This window comes from Capsicum annuum, unplaced genomic scaffold (assembly GCF_002878395.1).
Source record: "Capsicum annuum cultivar UCD-10X-F1 unplaced genomic scaffold, UCD10Xv1.1 ctg62558, whole genome shotgun sequence".
NCBI classification, from domain to species: Eukaryota; Viridiplantae; Streptophyta; class Magnoliopsida; order Solanales; family Solanaceae; genus Capsicum; species Capsicum annuum.
In genome coordinates, this window is record NW_025871578.1 from 1 (window position 1) to 3,982 (window position 3,982).

At 49.2% G+C, this 3,982-nt stretch overlaps 10 non-coding genes and 3 pseudogenes across 10 annotated transcripts; all 13 read left to right on the forward strand.

Annotated features, from left to right (window-relative positions):
* Positions 1-122: 122 nt before the first annotated feature.
* Positions 123-241, forward strand: LOC124893605. Its single transcript, XR_007050786.1, has one exon. It is a non-coding gene; the product is annotated as a 5S ribosomal RNA (ribosomal RNA).
* A 439-nt stretch (positions 242-680) lies between these two features.
* Positions 681-799, forward strand: LOC124893607 (annotated as a pseudogene).
* Positions 800-975: 176 nt separating this feature from the next.
* Positions 976-1,094, forward strand: LOC124893613. The gene has a single exon (XR_007050791.1). It is a non-coding gene; the product is annotated as a 5S ribosomal RNA (ribosomal RNA).
* A 173-nt stretch (positions 1,095-1,267) lies between these two features.
* Positions 1,268-1,386, forward strand: LOC124893601. Its single transcript, XR_007050782.1, has one exon. It is a non-coding gene; the product is annotated as a 5S ribosomal RNA (ribosomal RNA).
* A 177-nt stretch (positions 1,387-1,563) lies between these two features.
* Positions 1,564-1,682, forward strand: LOC124893603. The gene has a single exon (XR_007050784.1). It is a non-coding gene; the product is annotated as a 5S ribosomal RNA (ribosomal RNA).
* Positions 1,683-1,859: 177 nt separating this feature from the next.
* LOC124893612 lies at positions 1,860-1,978 on the forward strand. Its single transcript, XR_007050790.1, has one exon. It is a non-coding gene; the product is annotated as a 5S ribosomal RNA (ribosomal RNA).
* A 176-nt stretch (positions 1,979-2,154) lies between these two features.
* Positions 2,155-2,273, forward strand: LOC124893611. Its single transcript, XR_007050789.1, has one exon. It is a non-coding gene; the product is annotated as a 5S ribosomal RNA (ribosomal RNA).
* A 175-nt stretch (positions 2,274-2,448) lies between these two features.
* LOC124893602 lies at positions 2,449-2,567 on the forward strand. The gene has a single exon (XR_007050783.1). It is a non-coding gene; the product is annotated as a 5S ribosomal RNA (ribosomal RNA).
* A 136-nt stretch (positions 2,568-2,703) lies between these two features.
* LOC124893604 lies at positions 2,704-2,822 on the forward strand. The gene has a single exon (XR_007050785.1). It is a non-coding gene; the product is annotated as a 5S ribosomal RNA (ribosomal RNA).
* A 175-nt stretch (positions 2,823-2,997) lies between these two features.
* On the forward strand, positions 2,998-3,114 carry LOC124893606. Its single transcript, XR_007050787.1, has one exon. It is a non-coding gene; the product is annotated as a 5S ribosomal RNA (ribosomal RNA).
* Positions 3,115-3,288: 174 nt separating this feature from the next.
* On the forward strand, positions 3,289-3,407 carry LOC124893608 (annotated as a pseudogene).
* A 177-nt stretch (positions 3,408-3,584) lies between these two features.
* On the forward strand, positions 3,585-3,703 carry LOC124893610. The gene has a single exon (XR_007050788.1). It is a non-coding gene; the product is annotated as a 5S ribosomal RNA (ribosomal RNA).
* A 175-nt stretch (positions 3,704-3,878) lies between these two features.
* LOC124893609 lies at positions 3,879-3,982 on the forward strand (annotated as a pseudogene; the record flags this gene model as incomplete).

Consider the following 3,982-nt stretch of genomic DNA (forward strand, 5'->3'; position numbering starts at 1 on the left):
TCTTTTTGTTTTTCCTCTTGGCGGAAACGAGAAAGGGGGCAAGACGCGGAGGCCCGCGTGCGGGGTGTGACGGATGTCGCAGGAGAAAGAGACATAATAGAATTTGGAGTGCTGGGAATGATGGATGCGATCATACCACCACTAATGCATTGGATCCCATCAGAACTCCGAAATTAAGCGTGCTTGGGCGAGAGTAGTATTAGGATGGGTGACCCCCTGTGAAGTCCTCGTGTTGCATCCCTTCCTTTTTTTTTTCCTTTAAAATTCAGTTTAATTTTGTCGCTTCGATCTGCGAATCATTTTATTTTTCCTCTTGGCGGAAACGAGAAAGGGGGCAAGGCGCAGGGGCGCGCGTGCGGGGTGTGACGAGCGGCGCAGGAGAAAGATGCATAATAGAATTTGGAGTGCTGTGAATGACGGATGCGATCATACCAGCACAAACGCACCGGATCCCATCAGACCTCCAAAGTTAGCGTGCTTGGGCGAGAGTAGTGTTGCATCCCTTCCTTTTTTTTTTCCTTTAAAATTCGTTTAAATTTTGCCTGTTCGATCGACGAATCTTTTTGTTTTTCCTTTTGGCGGAAACAAGAAAGGGGGCAAGGCGCGGAGGCCCGCGTGCGGGGTGTGACGGGCAGCGCAGGAGAAAGTGGCTTAATAGAATTTGGAGTGCTAGGAATGACGGATGCGATCATACTAGCACTAACGCACCGGATCCCATCAGAACACCGAAGTTAAGCGTTCTTGGGCGACAGTAGTACTAGGACGGGTTACCTCCTGGGATGTCCTCGTGATGCATCCCTACCTTTTTTTTTCCTTTAAAATTTGGTTTAATTTTGCCGGTTCGATCGGCGAATCTTTTTGTTTTTCCTCTTGGCGGAAACAAGAAAAGGGGCGAGGCGCGGAGGCCCGCGTGCGGGGTGTGACGGGCGGCACAGGAGAAAGTGGCATAATAGAATTTGGAGTGCTGGGAATGACGGATGCGTTCATACCAGCACTAACGCATTGGATCACATCAGAACTCCGAAGTTAAGCGTGCTTGGGCGAGAGTAGTACTAGGATGTGTGACCCCCTGGGAAGTCCTCGTGTTGCATCCTTTTTTTTTGTCCTATAAAATTCGATTTAATTTTGCCAGTTCGATCGGCGAATCTTTTTGTTTTTCCTCTAGGGGGAAACGAGAAAGGGGGCAAGGCGCAGGGGCTCGTCTACGAGGTATGACGGGCGGCGGAGGAGAAAGAGGCATAATAGAATTTGGACTGCTGGGAATGACGGATGCAATCATACCAGCACTGACGCACCGGATCCCATAGGAACTCCGAAGTTAAGCGTGCTTGGGCGAGAGTTGTACTAGGATGGGTGACCCCCTTGGAAGTCCTCGTGTTGCATCCCTTCTTTTTTTTTTTAGTTTAAAATTCGGTTTAATTTTGTCGGTTCGATCGGCGAATCTTTTTCTTTTTCCTCTTGGCGGAAACAAGAAAGGGGGCAAGGCGCGGAGGCCCGCGTGCGGGGTGTGACGGCTGGCGCAGGAGAAAGAGGCTTAATAGAATTTGGAGTGTTAAGAATGACGGATGCGATCATACCAGCACTAACGCACCGGATCCTATCAGAACTCTGAAGTTAAGCGTGCTTGGACGAGAGTAGTACTAGGATGGGTGACCCCCTGGAACGTCCTCGTGTTGCATCCCTTTCTTTTTTTTTTCCTATAAAATTTGGTTTAATTTTGCCGGTTCGATCGGCGAATCGTTTTGATTTTCCTCTTGGCAGAAACGAGAAAGAGGGCAAGACGCAGGGGCGCGCGTGCGGGGTGTGACGGGCGGCGGAAGAGAAAGAGTCATAATAGAATTTGGAGTGCTGGGAATGCCGGATGCGATCATACCAGCACTAACGCACCGGATCCCATCGAAACTCCGAAGTTAAACGTGCTTGGGCGAGAGTTGTACTAGGATGGGTGACCCCCTGGGAAATCCTCGTGTTGCAACCCTTCATTTTTTTTTCCTTTAAAATTCAGTTTAATTTTGTCGGTTCGATCGGCGAATCTTTTTCTTTTTCCTCTTGGCGGAAACGAGAAAGGGGGCAAGGCGCAGGGGCGCGCGTGCGGTGTGTGACTGGCGGCGCAGGAGAAAGAGGCATAATAGAATTTGGAGTGTTGGGAATGGCGGATGCGATCATACCAGCACTAACGCACCGCATCCTATCAGAACTCCGAAGTTAAGCGTGCTTGGGCGAGAGTAGTACTTGGATGGGTGACCCCCTGGGAAGTCCTCGTGTTGCATCCCTTCCTTTCTTTTTCCTTTAAAATTCGGTTTAATTTTGTCGGTTCGTTCGGCGAATCTTTTTGTTTTTCTCTTCGCGGAAACAAGAAAGGGGGCAAGGCGCAGGGGCGCGCGTGCGGGGTGTGACGGGCGGCGCAGGAGAAAGAGGCATAATAGAATTTGGAGTGCTAGGAATGACGGATGCGATCATACCAGCAATAACGAACCGGATCCCATCAGAACTCCGAAGTTAAGCGTGCTTGGGCGAGAGTAGTACTAGGATGGGTGACCCTCTGGTAAGTCCTCGTGTTGCTTCCCTTCTTTTTTTTTCTTTAAAATTCAGTTTAATTTTGCCGGTTCGATCAGCGAATCTTTTTGTTTTTCCTCTTGGCGGAAACAAGAAAGGGGGCGAGGGAGAAAGAGGCTTAATAGAATTTGGTGTGCTAGAAATGACGGATGGGATCATACCAGCACTAACGTACCGGATCCCATCAGAACTCTAAAGTCAAGCGTGCTTGGGCGAGAGTAGTACTAGGATGGGTGACCCCCTGGGAAGTCTTCGTGTTGTATCCCTTCCTTTTTTTTCCATTAAAATTCGATTTAATTTTGTCGGTTTGATCGGCGAATCTTTTTGTTTTTCCTCTTGGTAGAAACGAGAAAGGAGGCGAGGCGCGGGGGCGTGCGTACGGGGTGTGACGGGTGGCGCAGGAAAAAGAGTCTTAATAGAATTAGGAGTGCATGGAATGAGGGATGCGATCATACCAGCACTAACGCACTGAATCCCATCAGAACTCCGAAGTTAATCGTCCCGGGCGAGAGTAGTACTATGATGGGTGACCCCTGGGAAGTCCTCGTGTTGCATCCCTTCTTTCTTTTCCTTTAAAATTCGATTTAATTTTGCCAGTTCGACCGACGAATCTTTTTGTTTTTCCTCTTGGCAAAAACCAAAAAGCGGGAGAGGCACGGAGGCCCGCTTGCGAGGTGTGACGGACGGCGCAGGAGAAAGAGGCTTAATAAAGTTTGGAGTGCTAGGAATGATGGATGCGATCATACCAACACTAACGCAACGGATCCCATCAAAATTTCGAAGTTAATCGTGCTTGGGCGAGAGTAGTACTAGGACAGGTGACCCCTTGGGAAGTCCTCGTGTTGCACCCTATCTTTTTTTTTTTTCCTTTAAAATTCGATTTAATTTTTCCGGTTTTATCAGCGAACCTTTTTATTTTTCTCTTGGGGAAAATGAGAAAAGGGGCGAGGCGCGGGGGCGTACGTGCGGGGTGTGACGGGCGGCGCAAGAGAAAGAGGCTTAATAGAATTTGAAGTACTGAGAATGACGGATGCGATCATATCAGCACTAACGCACCGGATCCCATCAGAACTCCGAAGTTAAGCGTGCTAGGGCGAGAGTAGTACTAGGAGGGGTGACCCCCTGGGTAGTCCTCGTGTTGCATCCCTTTCTTTTTTTTCCTTTAAAATTCCATTTAATTTTGCCGGTTCGATTGACGAATCTTTTTGTTTTTCCTCTTGGCAGAAACGAGATAGGGGGCAAGGCGCAGAGGCGAGCGTGCGGGGTGTGACGGGCGGCGCAGGAGAAAGAGGTATAATAGAATTTGGAGTGCTGGGAATGACGGATGCGTTCATACCAGCACTAACGCACCGGATCCCATCAGAACTTTGAAGTTAAGCAAGCTTGGGCGAGAGTAGTACTAGGATGGGTGACCCCCTGGGAAGTC